The sequence below is a fragment of the Camelus bactrianus genome, chromosome 32 (genome assembly GCF_048773025.1).
Source record: "Camelus bactrianus isolate YW-2024 breed Bactrian camel chromosome 32, ASM4877302v1, whole genome shotgun sequence".
Taxonomy (NCBI): domain Eukaryota; kingdom Metazoa; phylum Chordata; class Mammalia; order Artiodactyla; family Camelidae; genus Camelus; species Camelus bactrianus.
In genome coordinates this window covers 6,740,629-6,768,388 of record NC_133570.1, presented here as the reverse complement: position 1 = coordinate 6,768,388, position 27,760 = coordinate 6,740,629, and the positions used below count along the sequence as shown (strand labels likewise).

Sequence of the window (27,760 nt, the reverse complement as noted above, 5' to 3'; positions counted from 1 at the left end):
CAAAGCACATGGGAGGGCTACAGCCAATCAAAATGTTAAGTGGTACTGTGACGGGTGAGGCAAAGGCAGTGCACCTAAAGACTGAGTCCCTACAGAAACTCTTGCGGAAGGAGAGCACGTTCCGGCTCGACGTGGCCTGGCACCGAGTGAAACGAGGTCGACGCATGAAGACAAGGCCTGAACGGCCAGGTTCGCTGCTTCATTTGTTCGTTTAATTTGAAAATAATTAAAATTGAATTTTAAGATGATTGCGCTTAAAAGTAACGAAATTAAACTGACACTTTTAAAATTTGTTTTTAATTCATTATGTTAACTTTTAAACTCAAACTTTGGAAGTTTCATTTAGTTCTTTTTTTAATGCGTGAATAAACTTTTTTTCCTCAGTATTTCACAAATGCCATTTGTAGACAGCCAGGCCAGGTTGCGAGCAGCCATGTATTCTTACGTGTAATAGAAGATAATATTACCTTTGTGTGGTGAATCTGTTTCCTATCTAATACTACATTCTGGCATTCATGGCCCTCAAAATCAATTCCTAGACAGTGTTTTCAATCTGATTTTTCACAACTCCCCTTCTAATCTTCTGTACCTTTCCCAAGACTTTTACTTCTCAACACCCAGAATTACTACCAATAATGATTTGCCTTCTGCACAAGTCTTGAAACACATGTCCCTGGAAAGTAAAACCGCATGCTATTCAATTTTGGGTATATTCACGTACACACTGTGCCTAATGCCTGGTTTTTGTTGTCTCAGTCGCTATGTGTTTAATGAATAATGAATGAATATGTGGTTTTAGTTCACAAAAACAAAAAAGGAAGCAGGCGCATATAGGGTAAATAACTGGGCCAGAAAAGAAGTCATTGATAGCTTGGAATTCAAGACCTAACTTCCATATTTTGAGAACTCTACATTTTAGACATACAATTACATATATTTTAGACATACATCTCTGACATTTTACCATATACAATTCTATGTAACTGTCTTTTATTTGTAAAAGGGGAAACTGGCTGTTTGCAAGAAATTGAATACTTAAATAACTTATTTCTTTCCCTCAGTTTATTTTTGTATCCCCTCCCCCCCTTTTAAAAAATTTTTTATTGATTTATAATCATTTTACAATGTTGTGTCAAATTCCAGTGTAGAGCACAATTTTTCGGTCATACATGAACATATATATATTCATTGAGACATTTTTTCTCTGTGAGCTACCATAAGATCGTGTGTATATTTCCCTGTGCTATACAGTATAATCTTGTTTATCTATTATACAGTTTTGAAATCCCATCTATCCCCTCCCACCCTCCGCCCCCTTGGCAACCACAAGTTTGTATTCTATGTCTATGAGTCTATTTCTGTTGTGTATTTATGCTTTGTTTTTGTTGTTTTTTGTTTGTTTGTTTTAGATTCCACATATGAGTGATCTCATATGGTATTTTTCTCTCTTTCTGGCTTACTTCACTTAGAATGACATTCTCCAGGTGCATCCATGTTGCTGCAAATGCCCTCCCCCTTTGTTTTTGTTTTTTTTTTAACATTTTTTATTGATTTATAATCATTTTACAATGTTGTGTCAAATTCCAGTGTTCAGCACAATTTTTCAGTTATTCATGGACATATACACACTCATTGTCACTTTTTTTTTCTGTGAGTTATCATAACATTTTGTGTATATTTCCCTGTGCTATACAGTGTAGTCTATTCTACAATTTTGAAATCCCAGTCTATCCCTTCCCACCCCCCACCCCCCTGGTAACCACAAGTCTGTATTCTCTGTCTGTGAGTCTATTTCTGTCCTTTATTTACGCTTTGTTTTTGTTTGTTTGTTTTTGTTTTTTAGATTCCACATATGAGTGATCTCATATGGTATTTTTCTTTCTCTTTCTGGCTTACTTCACTTAGAATGACATTCTCCAGGAGCATCCATGTTGCTGCAAATGGCATTATGTTGTCAGTTTTTATGGCTGAGTAGTATTCCATTGTATAAATATACCACATCTTCTTTATCCAGTCACCTGTTGATGGACATTTAGGCTGTTTCCATGTTTTGGCTATTGTAAATAGTGCTGCTATGAACATTGGGGTGCAGGTGTCATCCTGAAGTAGATTTCCTTCTGGATACACGCCCAGGAGTGGGATTCCTGGGTCATATGGTAAGTCTATTCCTAGTCTTTTGAGGAATCTCCACACTGTTTTCCATAGTGGCTGCACCAAACTGCATTCCCACCAGCAGTGTAGGAGGGTTCCCCTTTCTCCACAGCCTCTCCAGCATTTGTCATTTGTGGATTTTTGAATGACGGCCATTCTGACTGGTGTGAGGTGATACCTCATTGTAGTTTTGATTTGCATTTCTCTGATAATTAGTGATATTGAGCATTTTTTCATGTGCTTTTTGATCATTTGTATGTCTTCCTTGGAGAATTGCCTGTTTAGGTCTGCCCATTTTTGGATTGGGTTGTTTATTTTTTTCTTATTGAGTCCTATGAGCTGCTTATATATTCTGGAGATCAAGCCTTTGTCGGTTTCACTTGCAAAAATTTTCTCCCATTCCGTAGGTTTTCTTCTTGTTTTATTTCTGGTTTCCTTTGCTGTGCAGAAGCTTATAAGTTTCATTAGGTCCCATTTGTTTATTCTTGCTTTTATTTCTTCTAGGAGAAAATTTTTGAAATGTATGTCAGATAATGTTTTGCCTATGTTTTCCTCTAGGAGGCTTATTGTATCTTGTCTTATGTTTAAGTCTTTAATCCATTTTGAGTTGATTTTTGTATATGGTGTAAGGGAGTGTTCTAGCTTCATTGTTTTACATGCTGCTGTCCAGTTTTCCCAACACCATTTGCTGAAGAGACTGTCTTTATTCCAATGTATATTCTTGCCTCCTTTGTCAAAGATGAGTTGACCAAAAGTTTGTGGGTTCATTTCTGGGCTCTCTATTCTGTTCCATTGGTCTATATGTCTGTTTTGGTACCAATACCATGCTGTCTTGATGACTGTAGCTCTATAGTATTGTCTGAAGTCTGGGAGAGTTATTCCTCCAGCCTCTTTCTTTCTCTTCAGTAATGCTTTGGCAATTCTAAGTCTTTGATGGTCCCTTCTGTTTTAATGTAAAAGCATATTTACCATCTCACAGCTCTGGTCCACTGAGTTCTGTTTCCATCTTGAGACCCTGGTTCTTGCAGCTCTGTCAATGATAAGCTTCCCTAGAAGATAATCCTGTAACCATAAAAAATTTGCAAATGTTTGTTGGTCTGGTTTGGGCTTTTTGTTTTGTTTTATTTGATTTTTTGCTTTAGCTTTATTGAGAAGGGTTTTTGGCTCTTGCAGTTAAAGTCATTTTTATTAAAATATAATTGAAAATATTGAAGGCAGTTCATCCTGCCAGAACTGTTTAGTCCCCAGAAAGACCTTCAGGCTCCTTGATTTGTTCCTGTGTGAGCCTTTATCTCATCCTATGTGTTATTCAGAGACTGTCTGCCTTCTTTCCTCAGTCACAGAGTATTCTCCTGCCAGTCAGAGAAAACAAGATTCAAACAGAGTCATGATTGATGAAATGAGAAGAAAGTTGGCCTGGGAATCAGAGCGCCCAAGTTCTAGTCTTGGCCTTGAAATTAACTAGCTCTGTGATTCAGGGATTCTTTTTCCCTGGAACTTGAGCCAGTCACGTTAACAATGAAGAGTGTGGATTGGATGATGTGTTAAGTCCTCTGCAGTGCTAAAATTCTATGGCTTGTTACTCTCCATTTTTATTTAAAAATCTTACTGTGGCAAAAGAAACACACAACATAAAATTTACTATTAAGACCATGAAAAGTGTACAATTCGGTGACATTAAGTACATTCACAATGATATGCAACCTTCGCTACTCTCTAGTACCAGAACTTTTTCATCCCCCCAAAAGAAAACCCATACACATTAGTAATAACTCCCCATTCATCGTATGATGATAATACACAGCATTAATAAGGTTTGGAGAAAGCTGGCAGTTTCAAATACTACTGGGAGGAATGAAAGTTGGCATAGCTCTTAGAAGGGTCCAGGCAGGAAATAGAAGCCTCTCTAAATGTTTCAGACAAAAGGAAAATCATACAGAAAATTGGCTCCACAGGTGATAGAAGATTTGAGAAGCCATATGGGATAGATATTAGCAGTAACAAGAAGATGCCACCACAGAAGGGACAAAGGAAAGGGATGGTTACCAGAGCCCAGAAGCTGAGACCACTGAGTGGGAGTCGGGACTGCGGGTCAATGCAGCCACTGCAGGAGGATGCTGCCTGAGAAAGAGCGAGGGTAAGAAATGCCATGACTTCTCCGTTTCTCCCACCCTCCCATCTCCTTCCAGAGTCTCCTATTAACTCAACCCAGCCAGTTGACTCAGGAGCTGGGAAAGGAAGCCTGCAAGCATTCCAGAATATTTTCATCACCCCAAAAAGAAACCCCATACTCTTTAGCAGTCACTCCTCTTCCTGCCTTCCTCTAGCCCCTGGCAACTACTAATCTACTTTCTCACTGTATGGATTTGCTTCTCCTGGACATTGCATTATCAGTGGAATCATACAATATGTGGTCTTTTGTGTTCATTTAGCATAAAGTTTCTGAGGTTCATCCATGTTGTATCATGTGTCAGTACTTCATTCCTTTTCATGTCTAAATACTATTCCATTGTATGGACAGGCTATATTTTGCGTATCTGTTCATTTGTCAATAGGTGTCTGAGTTGTTTCCACCTTTTGGCTGTTCGGAATCAAGGTACTGTGAACGTTCGTCTTTGTGTGAACGTATGCTTTCAGTTTTCTTGGGTATATACCTAGGAATGGAATTTGTGGGATATGATGACTCTACATTTAACTCTGTGAGGAACTGCCAAACTCTTTTCCACAATGGCTACATCATTCCACATTCTCACCAGCAATGAATGAAGGTGGCCAATTTTAATGAGAATCGGGACCTCAGCTTGCTAATTAATGATGAATGATGATTTGCAATGTCATGATTATGAAAGAACTGAATAATCATCAAAGATGTTTAAGTTGTTCTGAGTAATGGATGACTATATCCATGATTTCATGTATCTCTGAACACCATATTCCCCAAGGAGAACTGTTCCAGGTAGAACCAGTTTTCCCCGTTGCTCATTTGAGAGTAGCTCACCAGCAGTTAAGTGCCGGCACGCCTTCTGCAGCTCCCAAGACAGATGGAAAAGCCAGCAGTGTCTCAGAATGCAGGCTTTACGTGCTGATCAGTTACAAAACTTCTGAAAATGACAAACCCTAACCGTAGCTGTTGTGCATTTCTAAGACATCATGTTAGAGGAAATAGATAATTGCTCTGATTGCTCTGAACAAGGAAAATATATTGTGTGAACCAGGTCTCCCGTGTGCATGCATAAACACTTTCTTTTGATAATTCAAGAAAATCTGGCTGAGAGGGAAGAAAATCTCTCCTATTAAATAAAATGAGCCCCAGCTTTGGGAGAGTCATGCAGAGTCTCAGGGCTCAATCAATTCAGAAGGTTCTGGGTTATTAACTGAGCTGCTGGGGAAACTTGATCACTAGCCTGACAAGCATCACTAAGCATTTCCAGACCCAAGGTAACATTCCAGTTTCTCAAAGCTCATGAACTGAATTGACCTTGCTCCCTGGGGAAAGAAAGTCTCCTTGTTTTCTCTGGACCTCCTATTTCATCCAAAGTGGACATCACCGTCTGCACCTGGAGGGATCAATGAACAAATTAATTAACTGAGGTTGAGTTTACATTACTATCGTTAACTCTCAACACTTGTTTGCTATACTTCCCATATCTCTTGGTGCTAGTAAGCAAAAGATGATATACATTACATAATTTACACAAGTATATGAGTACATTTTACACTCACAGTTTTCATTTCTTTGCAGACACCCTGACTCATTCTCAGTGCTCAACTTAATGGCAGTTTCCAGTAGAAGTGTCTGCTTTCGATAATAGAAGCAGAAACTACATTGACTCATTGCTTTTCTTTCTTTGCAGGATGATTAATTCCTCAGTTTATAAAAGTTTTTGTGCATTTCAGTTTGCAAGAGTTTCTGGCTCTGTAATGTTTGATGATCATCTAACGCCAAATAGTGGCAATGCATAGCTCTCTACCGTAGCAATAATGCTGTACGACAACTACAAAACCTTGAAGCTGTAACAAGAAGCATGTTTGCTTGCACATCTGGGGTGGTAAGCTGGGGAGCCCTGCTAATCTCTCTGGGGCTCAATCACAGATGGGAGGCGTGGCTGACTGGATGATCTGGAGTGAATGTGACTGGGAACAATGGGAGTGGCTTTCTCTGTGTGTCTCTCCTCCTCTCGCAGGCTACCCTGGAGAAATGTTCTCACAGAGGAGCCAGAGGTGCAAGAGAGAAAATGGAAACAATTATGTCCTAGACTCCTAAACTCAGTGGTGGCTTCACAGCTGAAGTACTTCTTTCACAGTTTATTAGCTAAAGCAGAAGGCCAGCCCAGATCCAAGTGTCAGGAAATAGATCGCCTCTTTGGCAAGAGGAGCTGCAAAGTCACACAGCATCAAGTAGGGATAGAGGGAAAAGTAAAGAACTGGGGCCAGAAGTGCAATCTACTAGAGGTTGTTCCTTCTCATCCCCTTAAACCTCAGCTTATTTAGGCAAAGGGAGAATTGGGTCCAAGAGGAATAGCTATGACTGATTTTTTTGTGTTTAATCTCACCGAACAATTATATAAATACACGCAGAGGCTGTCTTGGTTTGCTCAGGCTGCCATGACAAAATACCACAGACTGGCTGGCTTCCTCAACAGGAGTTTGTTTGCCCACAGTTCTGAAGCCTGAAAAGTTCAGGATTGAGGTGCAGGCCAATTCAGTTTCTGGTGCTAGCTCCCTTCTTGGCTTGTAGATGGCCACCTTTCACCATATCCTCATAATGGTAGGAAGAGGGGCTCTCTGGTATCTCTTTTTGCAAGGACTCTTGTCCCATCTTGAGGGGCCCACCGTCCTGACCTCATCTAAACCAATTACCTTCCAAGGACCCATCTCCAAATACCATCACGTTGGGGTTTTAACATGTGAATTTGAGGGGAACACAGTTTAGTTCAGAACATGAGCTAAATTTAATCATTTTAAATTTATATCTTCATTCCTTTTTTAATTCTTCCCCCAAAATGTCTCTCTCACTTCAGCTGTGAATAAAACTTCATAACATTAGGAATCAAAGTCAGAACTTAACTTTGGACTCTCTGAGATTGATCAGAACATCATGGAATTTCTTACCTAGTCTTTAAGAACATGTCTATTTCTACTAGAGTTCAGGATAAAATATATACTTGAGCTAAAGTTTCACTTGCTCTGAAGCTTGGGGGAAGGATTAAGCAGTCCTTGTCAAGCCAGGCTTATTGGAAAATTCAAAGTGATTTCATGCCTCCCAGCCAAGGCCCTGGAGGTCATCCTTCCCAGAAGCTTCTGGAACTTCCGGGCATTATTCATTCAATCTTAAAAACTGCGTGATTCTTTCATTCTCTATTTTCAGGCTCTTAAAGGCCTTGAACCATAAAAACAATTAAGTTGCCAGAGAACTTCTCTAATACCCTGTTCATTTTAAGGTCGGTGGACAGGTTCAATCCCCAGTACCTCCATTAAAAAAATAAGTAAATAAACCTCTTTACCTCCCCCTCAAAAAAAAAAAAAAAAAAGATAAGTTCTGTGGACAGGTACTTTATTCATTTGTGCGTATGACATAAAAAAAGGAAACTTCTTCAGGACCTCAATTTGTGTCAATTAATGAATTAAAGAATGGACATCTTTAAGAAGAGAGAAAAGTTTCAGAAAATAAACCCATTATTCTAGAGAAAAAATGAGATTAAGTTGCTCACAGAGTGTATTAAAGATATATGGATATATTTATGATGTGTGTCTGGCCTGGCTGCCCACCCTCCACACCTGGAGAGGAGTAGCCTTTGGAACAGGAATTTAAGAAATCTGCTGCATTGACACAACATTGTAAACTGCCTGTACTTCAATTTTAAAAAGAAAGAAAGCAAGCTGCTGTTCAGCCTAGTCAATATCTCATGCCAAGAGCATTACTGATAAATCCTCAGCAAGCAAAAGAAATTTTAGAATTCTTCTAAAACCATTATTAATATCACTGTATGAAGAATTTATGAAGTAAAAACTAGACTTGGGAACTGCAACACCAAAATTTATTCCATTTATCAACTGCTTTATGTTTAAAGATGTTTCTGACCAGCCCTGACAAAACTTATATATGCCAGAGGAAATGTATAGGAGGGTAACACAGAAATAAGAGTGGCTGTCAGTTCTTTTATTCACCAAATATTTTGTTATCACCTAGTATGTGCTAGGCACTTAGCTGGACACTGGTAAAATAGTGGTGAATGAGGCAAATTCAACTCAAACCCTCACTGAAGTCATAGTCTAGTTCAGACACAGACAAGCCATAAACAGGGACAACCACACCCACTAGGATATCTGTAATCAAAAAGATGGACAATAACAAATGTTGGCAAGGATGTGGAGAAATTGAAACACCCACACATTACTGATGGGAATGGAAACGTTTGACAGTTCCTCAAAAAGCTAAACATAGAATTGCCATATAGCACAGAAATTCCACTCCCAGGTATAAACCCTAGAGAATATAAATATATATCCAGGCAAAACTTGTACACAGATGTTTGCAGCGGCAGCATTCACAATCGTCAAAATATAGATGCAACCCACATGTCCATCAACTGATGAATGGATGAATAAAATGTGGTATATCCATACAATGGAATATTTTTCATCCATGAAAAGGAAAAAAGCACTGATACGTGTTACAACATGTATGAACCTTGAAAACATTATGCTCAGTGAGAGAAACCAACACAAAAGACCACATACTGTATGAGTCCATGTATATGAAATGTCCAGAATAGGCAAATCCACAGAGATGAAAGCAGTGGCGGGGGAGGGGGGGGTGCGGAGAAAAGGGAGTACTGCTTAATGGGCATTAGGTCTCTTTCTGGGGCAATGAAAATGCTTTAGAAGTTAATTAGAGGGGATGGTTACACAACATTGTGAATGTGCTAAATGCCACTGAATTGTACATTTTAAAATGGTGAGTTTTGTTATGTGTTATTTTACCTCAATTTTTAAAAATTAATTGGGTTGAGTTATTTCACTTTACAGTCATTATGACTGCATATCTGTATATTTATACATATATAGTGTTAGTTAACTGCAAATTACCCAGGCTGGGTTAAGACGCACGTGAAAAACACGTCTCTTTAGTTCCCTGTTGCACGTGCAAGAAAGAGCCATGAGGTCAATTTCCACTTTTTATCAGGCACATGTTAATACTTAACCGTGTCGTCCTGATCAGGATATAAGTATTTACATAGTTTTTGCAATAGAAAAACTAAGAAAAGCATAATAGTTTAACAGCTTTAAAAATCACTATCCTACCTTCAAATTAAACTGATAGTGAACATTAACGTGACACTGGCTTTAATTTTAAAATGTTTACATAACCATATATTTTTCAGATTATAAAAGTAATACATGCTTATTGTAGGAAACTTAAAAAATATAGGAAAGGATAAAGCAGAAAACGTGAAACCGTCTATCATATCACAATCAAGTGATAATTTCTCTGCCACTTTGGTATGTTTTCCTTATCTTTGCTCACTGCTGAATGTCCACACACATAGCAGCATCTGACATATAATTGACATAGGAAAAATATTTGTTAAATATATTAATGATTGGATCTTTCCTGAGAGAAAGTAAATTTTACCATAAAATTAGTGAAAATGTGCATATAGTTTTGTTGACTTGGTATCTTTCCATTTTCAAGTTTGGGATACTGAGGCAGTGCCTCAGACAGATACAAATCACACAGCAGAAGTGGGTACTCCAGGCCAGAGAACAGCCCCTTTAAAACCATCCAATTAGAATCCATCCATACTCTGCAACATTTTATTACTTGAATATACTCGGCCACATCTCACAAAAGAAGGCAATCTCCTTTGCTGATGTGGAAGCTACATTAACTTTTTCTAGCCTCTGGTATGTGATTTGGATTGTCAAGACTCTTATTGTTCCCAAAAGCTGAGTTCATTAAAAGTAATGGGTAAATCTTTTGATAGTGGATATATTTTCTGATGCCTTAGGGGAGAATGCTAATGAAAGACGAGTGGGAACGTGTTAATTAAGCAAGTAGTCAGGGTACAATGCATCTTCAGTAGAAAAGTGAAATTATATGTATATGTATATTATATGTATATGTATATATATATAGTTCCCAAAGGTGGGATAGGTTGTAACATTTCAGTGTTCCAGTAACAGTGCTTCTCAAACATTGAAGTACATATGAATGACCAGGAGAGCTTGTTAAAATACAGATTCTGATTCAGGTGGTCTGGGGGCAGCCTGGGATTCTGAAAGACCAACCAACTCCCAGGTGATGTTGAGATTGCTGGTCCTCAGACCGCACTTTGAGAAGTAAGGTCCTGATGAGTAGTCTGACTGGTCTCCACTGTCAACATCTTGGGATACAGTGGGGTGGATAGAATGGGGGCATTAGGCTGGGTGGGGTCTCATATGGAGCTATCCCATTAACTGATCTAAATCATCTCTGTCCACATTTGAAGTGCTTTGCTGTTGAGCAAACAAGGCTACATTTAGTTTCTCTCCTTAAAAAAAAAGAAAAATTAAGATGAAATTCACATCCCATGAAATTAACCATTTTAAGTGAACAGTTCAGTGGCATTTAGCACATTCATAATGTTGGGCAATCATCACCTCTGTCTAGTTCCAAAACATTCTCATCACCCCAAAAGGAAATCTCATACTCATTAAGCACTCACTCCGCATTACTCCCCCTCCCCAGCTCCTGGCAACCACCAATCTACTTTCCATCTCTGTGGATTTCCCTGTTCTGGATATCCCATATCCAGATGAAAACGTTCTGGAACTAGATGGTTGCCCGACGTTGTGAATGTACTAAATGCCACTGAATGGCACACTTTAAAAATGGTTAAAATGGTGAATTTTATGTTGTGTGAATTTGGCCACAATAAAAAAAAATGAACACCTGATTTTCTAACAAAAGTTACTTGCTGGGGTCTTCTCATAATTAATTTGAGGCCTATAGAATGAGGAAACTGAAGCCTTGAGGTCACTCATTTATTTGGTGGCAAAGTAGGGCCCCAATTTTTTATTTCCTAATCCCTGCCTTGCTTCCTCTCAGCCAATGGGGCAAGAAGCAATTTTAAACACAGCACTATATTGGATGGCAAGAAACCAGAGGTCACGATCTGCAACTCAGTCTAGCTGGGGGAAAAAATTGTCACGAGTGCGAAAACTGTCAGCAAATGTGGAATACTACGTGCAAATGAAGTACAGTTAAACATCGTTAATCAGGGGTCCTCAAATCCTGCATTTATTTGGACAGTTGGCTCTGAGGACTGCTCTCTCACTGCATGGGAAGCAACTCTTAAGTAGATGAACTGTGAAAACTAGGCCATAGCAGACATCTAACCTGCTTGGAATATAACATCTCTGCTCTTCTGAAATGTCTATAGCAAGCCTACTACTTTTAAGATCATGTTTCAAAGCACAGGACCTGTAATCAGACTGCCTGACCCACCACTTACTATCTTGGGAATTTGGGCAAGTTACTTAATCCTCTTTGCCTCAGATTTCTTGTCTATAAAATGGGAGTAAAAATAATAGAAACTTCGGGGGTTATTATAAGCATTAAATAAGAAAATACATGTAAAGTGCTTAGAATAGTGCCCGGGACTTAGTAAACCATAATAAATGTTAGCTGTTACTATTATTGCATTTAAGAAACTGATAACTGGATGATTTTTGACCCATTTCAAGTCAGTCACTAGTTTTCTTATTACCTCTAAAAAGGAAAATGTAATACCTGCCTCCCCTACTTCTGCGACTGAGGATGAAAATAAATCATAAAGGCAAAGTGTTTTGAAAATGATAAAGCACTGTACAAACATAAACTTATTACTGAATGCAGGGGAAATCATACTTATCTCTTCATAAAAGAAAATTTCCAAGAATTTCAATTTTCCTAAATTTTGTTTGGCTTATTTAGAGTTATTTCACATACTTGAATGTGCTCAAATCACTTCTCTCTCAAGATTATCGTAACTCAGACTTTTCACTAATTTAGACAAGCATTTTCCCAATCGACACAAATTGTTGCCATTTTATTTTATATCAAAAAAATACTAGTGTGGATTTATGCTCTTGCAGTGATTTGGACAAGAAGATTTCTTATGTCTCTTCCAACTTCATGCTGAAGGAATTCAGACAAAAAAGGCCTCGAGTGTAGGCAGAGTTGGGTGAATTTGATCAGGGAAAACATTTTAAGTCCAATAAAAGTTATAATTTGGGAAGGAGGGGGAAAGCACGGGAGGACAAGTACACAAGACTGCAAAGATAGTTGTTGGATGAGAAGGAAGAAGAAAATCTGGAAGGAAATGATGTTAACAGCAGTTTTTTGGGGGGTTAAAAGATTCTGGAAAAATATCATTCTTCTTCTTCCATGTTGTATTAGTCAGCTCCGGCCGCCATAACAAAATGCCATAGGCTTGGTGTCTTAAACAACAGAAATTTATTTTCTCTTAGTTCTGGATACTGGCAAGTCCAAGATCAAGGTGCCAGCTGATTCAGTCTCTAGTGAGAGCTCTCTTCCTGACTTTCAGATGACTTCCTTCTTGCTGTGTCCTCACATGGCCAGGAGCGGGGTGGGGAGATTTCTCTTCCTCTTTATAAGGCCACCAATCATACTGGATTAGGACCTCAACACTTGTGGCCTCATTTAATCTAAATTAACTCCTAAAAGCCCTGTCCCAAATATAGTTACATTGGAGTTAGGATTTCAACATATGAATTTTGGGGATACATTCAAGTTCATAGCACGTGTGTGCATGTGTATATACATATATATATATGTATATATTTGCATTTTCCAAGTTTCTACAAATAGCATGCATTATTTGTATAATTTATCTTTAAAAGTCAGAAGTGGAAGGAAAGAGGGCTCTCCTGGAGATGTTTTGAAGGAAGACACAGGCATACCTCATTTTATTGTGCTCCACTTCATTTCTTGGCAGACACTGCATTTTTTTACAAATCAAAGTTTCGTGGCAGCCTTGCATCAAGCAAGCCTGTCGGCGCCATTTTTCCAACGACATTTGGTCACTTCATGTCTCTGTATCACATTTGGGTAATTCTCACAATATTTCAAACTTTTCCATTCCATTATTATCATTTTCCTTATGGTGATCTGTGATCAGTGGTCTTTGATGTTACTTTTGTAATTGTTTTGGGCTCCTACATTAGACAGCGGACTTAACCAATAAATGCTGTGTGTGCTCTGACTGCTCCATCGACCCGCCGTTCCCCCATCCTTCTCTCTCTCCTCAGGCCTTCCTATACCTTGAGAAGCAATATTGAAATCAGCGCAATTAAGTGGGGAGGGTATAGCTCAAGTGGTAAAGTGCACGCTTAGCATACACAAGGTCCTGGGTTCAATCTCCAGTACCGCCTTTAAAACTAAATAAATAAACCTAATTACCTCCCCCCTAAAAAAACTAATTAATAAAAAAAAGAAATTAGGCCAATTAATAATCCTACAATGGCCTCTAAGTGTTCAAGTGAAAGGAAGAGTCGAACGTCTCTCACCGTAAGTCAAAAACTGGAAATGATTAAGCTTAGCAAGGAAAGCATATTGTAAAGCTAGACCTCTTATGCCCAACAGTTAGCCAAGCTGTGAATGCAAAGGAGAAGTTCTTGAAGGAAGTGATAAGTGCTACTTCAGTGAACACACGAGTGACAAGAAAGTGAAACAGCTTTGTTGCTGATACGGAGAAAGCTTTCATGGTCTGGATAGATCAAACCAGCCACAGCGTTCCCTTAAACCAAACCTAATCCAGAGCAAAGCCCTAACTCTCTTCAGTTCCGTGAAGGCTGAGAGAGGTGAGGAAGCTGCAGAAGAAAAGTTTTAGGCTAGCAGGGGTTGGTTCATGAGGTTTTAGGAAAGAAGCTGTTTCTATAGCATAAAAGTACAGGGTGAAGCAGTGACTGCTGGTATAGAAGCTGCCACAGGTTATCCACAAGATCCTGCTAAAATATTCAATGAAGGTGGCTACACTAAACAGATTTTCTGTGTAGACGAAACAGCCTTATATTGGAAGACGATGCCATCTAGGACTTTCATAGCTAAAGAAGAGAAGTCAATGCCTGGCTTCAAAGCTTCAAAGGACAGACTGACTCTCTTGTTAGGGGCTAATGCAGCTGGTGACTTTCAGGTGAAGCCCATGCTCCTTTACGTTCCAGATATCCTAGGATTATGCTCAATCTACTCTGCCGATGCTTCTCTGTAAATGGAACAACAAAGCCTGGATGACAACACTACCGTTTACAACATGGCTTACTGAATATTTTAAGCCCACTGTTGAGACCTACTGTTCAGAATAAAAGATTCCTTTCAAAATATGACTGCTCATTGACAACACATCTGGTCACCCAAGAGCTCTGATGGAGATGTACAATGAGATTAATGTTGTTTTCATGCCGGATAACACAGTGTCCATTCTGCAGCCCATGGATCAAGGAGTCATTTCAACTTTCATGATTTATTATTTAAGAAATACATTTTGTAAGGCTGTAGCTGCCACAGATAGTGATTCTTCTGATGGATCTGGGCAAAGTCAATTGAAAACCTTCTGGAAAGGATTCACCATTCTAGATGCCATTAAAAACATTTGTGGGAAGAGGTCAAAATAGCAACATGAATAAGAGTTTGGAAGAAGTTGATTCCAACCTTCATGGATGACTTTGACAGGTTCAAGACTTCAGTAGAGGAGGTCACTGAGGATATGGTGGAAATAGCAAGAAAACTGGAATTAGAAGTGGAGCCTGAAGATGTGACTGAATTCCTGCAATCTCATCTCATGGTAAAACTTGAACGGCTGAGGAGTTGCCTTTTTTTTTTTTTTTTTTTTTGAGGAGTTGCTTCTTACGGATGAGCAAAGAAAGTGATTTCTTGAGATGGAATCTACACCTGGTGAAGATGGTGTGAAGATTGTTGAAATGACAACAAAGGATTTAGAATATAACTTCGACTTAGTTGATAAAGCGGTGGCAGGGTTTGAGAGGATTGACTCCAATTTTGAAAGAAGATCTTCTGCGAGTAAGATGCTATCAAACACCATTGCCTGGTACAGAGAAGTCATTCATGAAAGAAGAGTTGATCTGTGTGGAAAACATCATTGTTGTCTTATCTTAGGAAATTGTCACAGCCACCCTAACCACCCTGATCAGTCAGCAGCCATCAACAAGATCTTTCACCAGCAAAAGGATTATAACTCACAGAAAGCTCAGATGATGGTTAGCATTTTTAGCAGTAAGGTATTTTTAAATTAAGGTATGTGCATTTTTTTTACATAATGCTATTGCACACTTAATGGACTATAAATAGTGTTACCATAACTTTTATATGCCCTGGGAAACAAAAAAATATGACATATGCGTTACTGCAGTGGTCTGGAACTGACTGTGCAGTATCTCCCAGGTAGGCCTATGTTACACAGGAGTTAATGATGTTCAAGAAGAATGTTAAATTACTCCCCAAACTTAAACCTTGAGGTGAGGGAGCCCTTTCATCAGCCATATGTACAAATTAGGAAGGGTGCCAGTTTGAAGGATAAGGTGGTAAGTTTCTTTTGTTTTACCTGAAGTGGGATTTGGTCTCTGTGTCTGCAGGAGAAGCAACCAGGACAACTGTAAAAAGGAAGCCTGGAGGCACGCAATGGGTCAGGTTATTTCAGGATCTACTCCAGAAACCTAGACATACTGGAATTGAAAATCTGCCTGACCACCCCAGCTGGAATTACTTCTTCCTTCTTGGAATTGATGGAGCAGGACTTCGACGCTCATTTGGCACATCTGTGTTCATTTATTCATTCATTCCAAAATATTTTCTGAACACCCTTTGTTCAGTATCATGCAGAGTGAGAAGGGAGTGGGCCAGATTTGAGGAATGGGCAGGAAGTAGAGAGGACGTGCGGATGAGGAGGGAGCGGAGACTAATACCGAACATAGGGGCTTTCCTCTCAACGGATTTCGGGGTACATTACGATACACCTGATTACTAATATCTCTTGCACAAATGATAAATATTCATTACACACATACACAATCTAAGTATAAATGCTGAAACAGAAAAATCAGTTGGGCAAACAGATGAGAAGCACAAGTCTTGGAGAGATGATTGAACATTTTGTTTTTTCCCCTGGTTGATAATGAAGCTGTTTTTGAATGTCAGTTTCAACCAATCTCTTACCTCCTCTACAGCCACTCTAGAGTAATAGTGGGGAAATGGTAAGCTTCTGGATTTGATTCTTCTTTGTCAAGCACAAATTATCCTGAGAACATAAATTACATCAGTCACTTTTTTTCCCCCAGGGAAAGCCTTAAGGAGGAAATTAAGTTGGAAAACATGATGCCAGTAATTTTCTACACGTAAATGATTAGTGATTAAATAAGCATTGAGAGTAGAAGTATTAGGGAAAAGAAAATAGTTTGAATATTATTGGTGCCCCTACTCTATTGGAGTGCTTATAAAACTTGTGACAAAGCCAAAATGAAAGGGAAAACATTCTTTTTTTTTTTTTTCTAAAAAAAAGAGATGAAATTAACCATCTTAAAGTGAACAATTCAGTGGCACTTGGTACATTCATAACATTGTGCGATCACCTCTACCTAGTTCCCAAAATCTTCATCACCCACAAAGGAAACCTCGGACCCTTTATGCAATTTCTGCCCATTCCTCCCTCCTCTCACTCCCTGGAAACCACAAATCTGCATTTTGTCTCTGTAGATTTATCTATTCTGGACATTTCATGTAAATAGCTCATATAATAAGTGACTTTTTGGGTCTGGCTTCTTTCATTCAGCATAATGTTTTCAAAGTTCATACATGTTGTAACATGTGTTAATACTTCATTCCTTTTTATGCCTGAATAAAATATCCCAGTAAAATATTCCATTATCACTGTTTATTTATGCACTTGTCAGTTAATAAACATTTGGGTTATACATCTTTTGGCTATTATGAATAGTGTTATGAATGCTCATGTACAAACATTTGTTTGAGTATCTGTTTTCAGTTCTTTTGGGTGTGTCCCTAGGAGTGGAAATGCTAATTCTTTAAACTTTTGCCACTGCCCATAGAATCCAGCTTATCCCAACCCTGAGCTGCTTGCCAGGGTGTCTGTTTTCTGGGAGAAACAAATGCCATTAGCAGAGTGGAAGAATTCTGTTTATTAAGAACTAGAGTCTGATCTAGTCATGGGACAGTAAAAAGAAAAAACTTAAGGGATGTACACACAGTATATTTTAGAAGATATTTGAAAATATGGCTATTTAAGATTTGACAGTTATAGGAGCTACCTCTTCATATTCAGGAGTCAGTTCCAAATCAAGCAAGGTTGAAGACCTGTTCATCTGTTACAAGATTTATTTGCCCCCAAATATGTAGACTCTACAATATTTGGTTTGATGAAAAAATGTTCAACTCTACCAAAAATAAAAGAAATGCAATCAAAACAAGAAAGATGCCATTATTTAAATACAAGATTTAAATAAATTGATGAGTAAGTGCTAAACAAGATGCAGGGAATCTTATCAAGACTGATAAGAAAGCAAATTGAGGGGGGAGGGTATAGCTCAAGTGGTAGAGCGCATGCTTAGCATGCATGAGGTCCTGGGTTCCATCCCCAGTACTTCCTCTAAGAACAAATAAATGAATAAACCTAATTACCTCCCTCAACCAAAAAAAAAAAAAAAAAAAAAAAAGCAAGCAAATTGATACACTCTTTCCCTGGACAAATTTAGTAATGCACATCAGCACCTTAAAAAATGCTTTGATTCTTTGACTCCATTATTCTCTTTCTGGGTATTTAACCTTAGAGAATAGCCATGAATATTCATGATGATTTATAAATATGTTGTTCATCGTAGTGTTATTATAATGAAAAAGCAAAAGCTACCTAAAGTCCATCAACAGGAAGTTATGGTTCACGCACGGGAAGAATGCATATGCAGCCAAATTATTTTGTAGAAACTATTTAATGACTTGGGATAATATCCATGATATATTTCTAAATAGAAAATAATACATATACTCCAATACCAGATTTCTAAGAATGGATCTACATGCATAGAGAAAAGTCAGGTTCCCTCCGTATAAAATGGGGATAATAGCATGCACCTCATGGAGTGATTATGAGGATGAAATTTAATAACATCCTCATTCCCATGCTCAGCATAGCACCTAGCATATATAAAGAATTCAGTAAACATTAAGTATGGCTATTATAGTTGTCAAAGGGTAGACATCAAAATACTAGCAGTAGTTATCTTTAGGTAGTGGTATTGTGAGTGATTTTAATTTCCTTAAGTATACTTTTCCATAGTTTCCACAATCAATGTGTATTTATTTTGTAAGCAGAAAAAGGAACGAACGAAGGAAGGAACGAAGGAAGAAAACATTAAAAGAACATTGACTCTCTCCAAGCAAGATAACTCTGCTCAAGATCATTCTCATTTCCCTGCCAGGGTGATTCAGTAGAGGATAAAGATTATGACATTTTCTGAAAGGTATCCTAATCTTCACTGTCCTCTCTTCTGATCAGAGTAGAGGTGAGCATCGGTCTTAGACAACTAAGAAATATCCTTCCTATTAGGTCAGCTTTCTAGGATATTTCTATTCTTAGACATGAAATAAGATTTGGAGAGCAGTGCTTTAGAGGTTGGGCAAGAATTTTAAAAAGCCAGGGATTACAACAGAGGTCACCCATTTAAAATCTATCAACCAATCAAACTTGGTTTACTGTCATTTACCTGCTAGCATTTTTTTAACTTTTTTTTTTATTGTGTTATAGTCATTTTACAATGTTATGTCAAATTCCAGTGTAGCGCATGACAATGAATATATGTATGTTCATGTATACCTGCTAGCATTTTTTATAGTACCCCTTTGCCTAACTTAGAAACTACACGTTACTCAACCAGGCATTTAAAGCCATTTCAAAGATAATTTTCAGAGTGACTTGAAACGTGGTTTTTTTCCTCCCCCCAGTGTTAGTTTTGGAGTTTTCAGCTTTCCACTTAGGGACTTTAGGTTCACACCCAGAGATAAAAGTGACAAGAGCAAATTCCAGGAACTCTGTTCTTAGGATGTCACTACCACATAAGTAGTTGAAAAGAAAACTCGGAAGCTTTCAGGGAAGGATTCTTCTATTTAACGATCTTTAGATATGTTAGGAAATTCTGGACCCTGTGGTTGGATGGAATGGTCCCACTCTCAGCCAACAGATGGCTCCTACTCTCCGGCCATGGTGATTGGTTCAGTGATGGGCATGTGACCTAAGTTAGACCAATCAGTTTCAGTTTCTGGATATTTGTTTAAAATGGTTTCCTACTGAATAGAAATCAGAAAAGGGTGCAGCTTCCTAGCGGGAGGATGCCATCTAGAGACCTCCTGGGAAAACCAGCATGAAAATGGAGTCCACCTGAAGAATGTGGAGCTGAGAAATGATGAGGAATAATTTGTGCCCTGATGTTAGTGTGAGAGCACTACGTTAAGCTTAGCTTGAAGGAGTCTTGCTGGATTGGCCTGTTTAGTTGAGTTAATACTTTCCACTGCACATTTTGGCTCAAGCATATTGTGGTCAGTTATTTAAAACCAAATGATCCTGATTCAGGAGGGAAGAATATAAGAGTCAAAACAGACAAGATCTTAATAACAGTTAAAAGCATAGTGGATTATAAGTAACTTAACATCAAATGTGACTGCTACTTTGGTCATGCATGTTATTTCTTCAGTTGTGGCTCATTGAAAAAGATGCTATATCTCAAATAATATAGCATTCCTTTCTTAAATCTATCCTTCCTCCTTGCTTTAAACTTCACCTAGGATTCATCCTGCTTCAAAAGAAAGTTTTTTTTTTTCAAATGTCAAATGATGAAAAAACTATTCAAATAAGAGATCATTCTAAATCAAGTTACCTTAAATTAGAAGAGATAAGAATCAAATGGAATTGAGTCTGTGAAACAAAAGATCTTCAATGCAAGGTCAAAAGAGCTCTGCTTTGCAAATCTTTCTGACAGTGCTCAAAAGAAAAGGCTATTTTGTTTTAGCAAAGACAGTCAAGATGTCTGTTCAGGAATATCAGTTGAAATCATGATCTATACAAAATTGCTACAAGCATTGTGACCCCAGAAGGTATAAGGGTTTTAGAATGAAGATGGACAAAAAGATTGACATTTTATGGAACAATTATGAGGCAGGTATATATTCATATATGATCGTAAATGAAAGTGGTGGTGGAGAAAAGAGAACAATACTGAGCCTTTCATCCTGCATAGCCTGAAACTGGAATTTTCAAGACAACTCTCCTTATCTTAACTAGCTGAACCTCTCCATCTCTAAATGTTTATCTTGTTCCTTTATGAGTTGGCAATGTCTGTATTCCACTGTGTCTGTCCAATTTGTAATGTGAATGAGCGTCAGCCTGTCTGCCTCGGATTGTTAACTGTTAGGGAGGAGAGGCAAGATTTAGCTAACCCTCTGTGAATCATTTAGCACAGCATAGCACCACACACAATTAGAGATTTAATAAATGGGTTTATGATGACCTTTAGAAGGAGGCTTATTCTCATTTATTGCCTTCTTGATCCTGCCAGCACTTCTCAAGAGGGTGGGGAAAGTTGACTTCTACTTTTCATACATTGTTAGCCTGGAAGCCTATTCTGAATGTGGTAACTGAGGCCTGTCGGGGATGTCTGTCGGTGAATGTCTGTGTAGTATGATAAATCACCAGGTTCCTGGCACAGAGCCCTTAAAACCCTTGGAATTTCCTGAGGGATAGTGGTGTCAGAATTTTGTTATTTATAAGGAGCCCCTTTTGAGCACACCTGAGTTTATGCTAATGATGTAACTTCCGGTGGGGCCCATAGATGAGGCTGGTCACCAAGACCAAGTGATTAGAGGGTTGGGATTTTCAGCTCCTTCCAGTAGAGAAATTGCACGTGCAAAGGCCTAGAGGCAGAAGAGAGTGCAAGGCACTGCAAGCAGTTCGGTATGGATGGAGCAGAGGTTGTGAGGTGAGGCTGGAGAGATGAGCAGGGAACAGAACAGGAAAGGCCCTGTAAAGCTATTTTTAACATGAAGCCACTGGGAGGCCCAAAGGATTTTAAACAGGAAAAGATAAGGTCAAATTTATGGTATAGAAAGGCAGTTCATCTTCAGAGCAGAGGATGGATTGGGAGTGGGCAAGCCTAACAGCTGGGAGACAGTGAATATGCAGCTGCAAAAAAGGAAGAGATCTGGCCCGAGCATGGGTCATGCCTGAGGGGTTGGAGAATTGGATGGAGTTGAGTGGAAAGTAGGAGACAGGATTGCCCAGACATGGGATAAGTCAAGGGTCACTCCTAGGTCTCTGCTGTGGTGCCATATGCCAAGACAGGGACCCAGAAGAAGGAGCAGAGGTGGAAGGGAAGTGGGTAATGAGCAGACAGATTTGATGGGCAGGTGAAGATGTGTATGGTCTGGGTCTCAGGAGAATAGTTTGCAGATCTATATGTGGAATTCCTTAGAATGACTATGGTGTCTGGAGTCACAGGGCTGGGTAAGGCCATCCAAGGAGAATCTGTAAAGTGAGAAATGAAGAGATTGACAAGACTTTTTTTTTTAACTGAAGTACAGTCAATTACAATGTGTCAATTTCTGGTGTACCACACAATGTCCCAGTCATGCATATACATACATATATTCATTTTCATTTTTTTTCATTAAAGGTTGTTACAAGATATTGAACATAGTTCCCAGTGCTATACAAAAGAAATTTTTTAAAATCTATTTTTTATATATAATGGCTAACATTTGTAAATCTCTGACTCCCATATTTATCCCTTCCCCACCCCCTTTCCCCGGTAACCATAAGATTGTTTACTATGTGTGTGAGTCTGTTTCTGTTTTGTAGATGAGTTCATGGTATCTTTTTTTTTGATTCCACATATGAATGATATCATATGGTATTTTTCTTTCTCTTTCTGGCTTACTTCACTTAGAATGACAATCTCTAGGTCCATCCATGTTGCTGCAAATGGCATTATTTTATTCTATTTTTTGGCAGAGTAGTATTCCATTGTATAAATATACCACAATTTCTTTATCCAGTCATCTGTCAGTGGACATTTAGATTGTTTCCATGTCTTGGCTAGTGTATATAGTGCTACTGTGAATATTGGGGTGCATGTGTCTTTTTGGATTAAGGTTCCCTCTGGATATATGCCCAGGAGTGGGATTGTTGGATCATATTATATATATTTAGTTTTTTGAGGAATCTCCACGCTGTTTTCCATAATGCCTGCACCAAACCACATTCCCACCAACGGTGTAGGAAGGTTCCCTTTTCTCCACACCCTCTCCAGCACTGATCATTCGTGGACTTTTGAATGATGGCCGTTCTGTCTGGTGTGAGATGATACCTCATGTTATTTTTTTTGACTGCACAAATACATCATATTGCATGTAAATGCATATATACAATATACTGCACTTTTTTTTAGTTTACATGTATGTACTGATCATTGTTTCTAAGAACAGATTAGAGCTTTAGCTTTTTAAACTTACATACTTATCAAAGGGATAAAGCCAACCGCAAAATCAGAACCAACAGAACAGTATGTCATCTTCTTTTGGTGGGCGTTCCTGTTTAGCGCACTTGGTACAGAGTTTGCTACGAGAAAACCAAGACTTCTCTTAAAACTTAGACAATAAGGCCAGGAAGTCGGCAACCAGAAAGCACACATGGGATGAGATGGGTTTCACAATGCGAGGGAAGGTCGTTCCCAGCACTATGGCTGGGTACAGCTTATCGTCACTTGGCGACTGGTTGTACTTGTTTCACGCTTGGTGCTACCTTGTCACCCCCCTTCGCTGCTGAAGGCCTTAAAGTAACTATCACCACCTGATGACGCAGACGGGCACATGGCCGTGCGAGCTGAATCACCACCAAATATTATCTCTGTCCACATCCAATCTGTTTATCCCTCTGTTCCCCCTTCCCCTAGTGTTCTTGGGCCTTTTGTTCACTGAGTCTTGGCTGAAAGCACTGGCTTGGTTTTGCAGAGAACAAAAGCAGAGAGATAGTCTCTGTTCTAAAGAAGAACTTTTTTAATCTATCACGCCTGGTGGGGGAGGAAGTTGCTTTACCAGTCAAAGAAAGCTCCTTCTCTGGAGCATCATGATGATTGGGAGAATCATAGGACGTTAGACGAGGTTCATTTAAAGGGACAGAGATGGAGACACTTCTGGGGTGTTTGACTAGGAAAGACATTTGCAACAACATGAATGGACCTGAGGATATGATGCTAAGTGAGATAAATCAGACCGAGAAAGACAAGTACTGTATGATATCTTTTATATGTGGAATTTAAAAAGCCAAAAATTATGAAAGCAGAGTAAAACGGTGGTTACCGGGGCTGGAGAGGGTGGTGAGAGCAGAATGGGAGAGATGTTTAAGGGCTCATACTTGCAACTAGTAGATAAGTGAGTCCTGGAGACCTAATACACAATTCAGTGATTGTGGTCAACGGCTGTATTGTGGACATTAAGCTTGCTAAGAGACTTGATCTTAATTGTTCCCAACACTAGAAAAAAATGCGAATTATTTGACAGATAGAGGTGTTAGCAAATGCTACAATGGCAATCATGTTGCAATACAAATGTATCAAATCAATAGACTGTACACATTACACACAATGTTGTATGTCAAATTTATTTCAATTAAAAAAGATATACACTAGAGTATTTAACACATGCATGATCAATAAAATTACTTCAGTTTTGTAGAATTTTGTCTTAAAGCTAGAGAATGAATATACAGTAGAATACTGAATACATATTTCTCTTTCTTTAGCAGTCTCACCCTTTATAGTGGGTTGAATGGTGGCCCTCAGAAAGATGTGTCCACCTAGAACCTGTGAATGTGACCTTATTCGGAAAAGGGTCTTTGTGCTTAAGGATGTCAAGATGAAATCATCCTGAACAACAAGGACCTACTGTACAGCACAGGGAACTATATTGAATTTCTTGTAATAACATATAATGGAAGAGAATCTGAAAAGAAAAAAATAAGTATGTATATTTATAACCAAATCACTTTCCTGGACACCTGAAACTAACATTGCAAATCAACTACACTTCAATGAAAAATTTTTTTAAATAATATTGAGAAAAGAAAAGGGGAAAAAAAGATGAAATCATCCTGGGTTATATGGTTGGGCCCTAAATCCAATGACCAGTGTCCTTTTTTTTTTTTTAATTAAGGCATAATTGAATATAACATTGGTTTCAAGTGTATAACAATGATTCGATATTTGTATATATTGCAAAAATGATCCCCACAATATGTCTAGTTAACGTCCATCACATACATAGTTACAAAATTTTTTTCTTGTGATGAGAACTTTTAAGGTTTACTCTCTTAGCAACTTTCCAATATGCAGTACTTATTATTAACTTATAGTCACCATACTGTACATTACATCACATGACTTACTTATTTTATAACTGGAAGTTAGTACCTTTGACTTCTTTCACCCATTTCACTCACCCCCACAGCCCAATGACCCATGTGCTCATAAAAAGAGACGTTATATGCCTTAAACTAATACAATGTTATATGTGAATTACATCTCGGTGCAACTGAGGAAAAAAGAAAAGAAAAAGAAGGTATAGAGAAGGCCAGAAGGAGGCAGAGACTGGAGTCATACAGCCACAGCCAAGGAATGCCTGGGGCCACCAGAAGCTGGAAGAGGCCAGGAAGGGTCCGCCCCCAGACCCTTTGGAGAAAGCAGGGCCTCTGGCCTCCATACTGTTAGAGAATGCATATCTGTTGTTTTAAGCTACCAAATTTGTGAGGTGTGATACGGTGGCCCCGGGAAACAAATACACCACTTTAGACATCTCTCTTTCATCATGGCCATTTAAGCTCCATGAGGACAGGGACTGAGTCCCTCTTTTCGGTGGTTAGGACACAGTGGATGCTTAATATATATCAAATGATATGACATATCAATACCAGGGAGAAATTGTACCAACTCCACATTTCAGTGGTAGGTGAATGGTTTCCCCAATACTGTATAATGTTTATAAAGAGGTTCTATGTGAAGGCCGATGTAATGCACAAGAATTAACTTGTTTTGCAAGGTCTGTCTCTTCATTAGAAGGATAGTAATACAGGTGAGCATAATACTGGGCTGGGGATAGGAGACTTGGCAGCTAGTCTAACTTTCTTCACTGCCTCATAAGCCTCAGGCAAGAGGGCTCACTTCTGTGGCTCAGTTTCCCAAGCCATGAAAAGAAAATCCTGTCTCCTTTCTGCCTACTCAGGAGCATCTGGGGGAGAAGGGGGTAGCCTGTAAAGTGCTCCAACTTACCTAAGAGAAATGTGAAATGGCCCTATGTTATTTGTTTCACTCTGTGGAAACTAAAGTTCTATTTCTGTTTCGCTTTCTGTATCAGGATTCTTCAACCATTCAGCAAAGTATAAGACCAAAGATGCCCAGTTAATAATCATTATGTCCATTTTACAGATGAAGAAATTGAAGGCAGAAAAGGGTTATATATTCAAGTCAGCAAAATAATTCACTGAGAGAACTCCAAAAAGATTCTATGAGCCCAGAACAAAATGATTTTGTGGAACCATCTGTTCTCCAGCTGCAGAGATGTTTCTCTAAAGTGCAGTATTGTTGTCCAAAAAAAAAAAGTGCATATTGTTGAAACCATTTTTACTGTAGCAGAGGTCAATCAGGCAACCAAGATTCAGATAAGACCCGGATTAAGCATTCCAATGAAGAGATGGTTTTTCATTCTACTTGTGAGTAGATTTGATGACCTGTCTACAACTTTGGCATATGCAAACTCAGGTTAAAAGATGATGGAGAGTTCCTTTGGTGTTTTAAGTCATGAAATTTAAGGAGGAGCCACAAAGAAGATGGATTACCTTGAATGGATGAATTACCTTGTGAAGCTGACCAAGGATAAACAACATAGCAAACCAGATCCAAGCCATACTTTTGTTTGGCTCATATGTAAGCAACCAGAGTCATGCACTAATCTAATGATGCAGCTTAACTCAGATGAGGGGTGGGTGGGGTGGAGAGATGGAAGGGCTGGAGATGAGACAAGAAAGGCAGAATGTGGAGAATTGTTAAAAATGGGTGATGGATGCATGGGAGTTCATTACACTATTCTGTTTACTTCATGTATATTTGAAATTTTCCAAAATAAGAAATGGCTTAGTACAGCAAGTTGCTAACCAGCTTTGCAAAAAGGCTCATGTCATCTTCCATGACTTTTTTTTTTTGAGATAATCTGTTACTAGAATAAAAATTGCAATCCTTCCATCCTGTTTTCTAAAGTGTACACATGATATTGAAAAACCATTTATTCAGTAATTTTAAAAAGTTTAACAAAACTTTGCTGCTGCTTGAATTTGAGAAGGGTTCTGAAATTATTTAATTCACTTACAGCACATTGTGAATTCAATAAAGTAACTTTTTGAAGGATTAAAAAGACAAACTCAGCAAACAGCCTCATTACATCATAAGCAAGTAGGTAAGCTGCAAGAAATTATCCCACATGTCTTGGGAATACTTTTTGACTCTGAAATACAAAATATTAGGCCGTTAATGATTATGTTAGCAACAGATCACATTTTCTTGAACTGCAATTGGTACAATTAGTACACAATTGAAAGATGGGTGCCATTATACAAAGTCTGAAATAGAGAAAAAAATTTGATCACATAATGTGCCTCTTTTATTGAACAAGTATGATGTTAAAGCACAAAATGCCTCTCAGGTTTCAGGACGTCCCAATTTCAAGTATTTAGCAATTGTGAACTCATGTGTACCCTATTTACTTCCTTATTTTTTTCAATATCATATTCCTTCTCTGTCTTTCAGAAGAAAGAATTCACTCAAACATTTATTGGGAGCTTACTTTATGCTGGCACAGAATAAGACAAGTCTTTCTCAAGAATTGCAGTTTTTAAACTGTCTCCGATACTTAAAATTTCTCCCCACCCTTGCTTGTCTTGTTTTAATTGCTTTTTGCTGGCCACACTCCAGCTGCATTAACTTTTTTTTTTTTTTGGTGCTGTTTCTCAATATCTTCATTATTATCATGATTACAGCTCTATTGAGATATCATTCACATACAGTTCACTCATTTAAATTGTACAATTCAGTAGTTTTTAGTATATTTACAGAATTGGGCAGCCATCACCACAATAAATCTTAGAACATTTTCATTACCCCCAAAAGAAACCCGGTACCCATTGGCATTTTCCCCTAACCCCCTCCACCCTAAGCAACTACTACTCTACTTTCTGTCTCTCTGGATTTGCCTGTTCTGGACATTTCACAGGCATGGAATCATACAATATGTGGTCTTTTCTAACTGGCTTGTTTCACTTAGCATCATGTTTTCAAGGTTCATCCACATTGTAGTAGTTACCAGTTTTTCTTTCCTATTATGGCTAAATAATATTCCATTGTATGGATAGACCACATTTTATTTATCAATTCATCAAATAATGGACATTTGATGTGTTTCCAGTTTTTGACTATTATTATGAACATTCATTCATGGATAAGGTTT

At 38.4% G+C, this 27,760-nt stretch overlaps 1 long non-coding RNA gene across 2 annotated transcripts; it reads left to right on the top strand.

Annotated features, from left to right (window-relative positions):
• The first annotated feature begins 73 nt into the window (after window positions 1-73).
• On the top strand, window positions 74-18,687 carry LOC105080626 (uncharacterized). 2 transcript variants are annotated; one of them, XR_006719984.1, is made up of 3 exons: window positions 74-189; window positions 4,107-4,288; window positions 18,536-18,687. It is a non-coding gene; the product is annotated as an uncharacterized LOC105080626 (long non-coding RNA). The 2 variants fall into 2 exon arrangements; XR_836372.3 differs by lacking the exon at window positions 18,536-18,687 and adding an exon at window positions 15,787-17,066.
• Window positions 18,688-27,760: the final 9,073 nt, after the last annotated feature.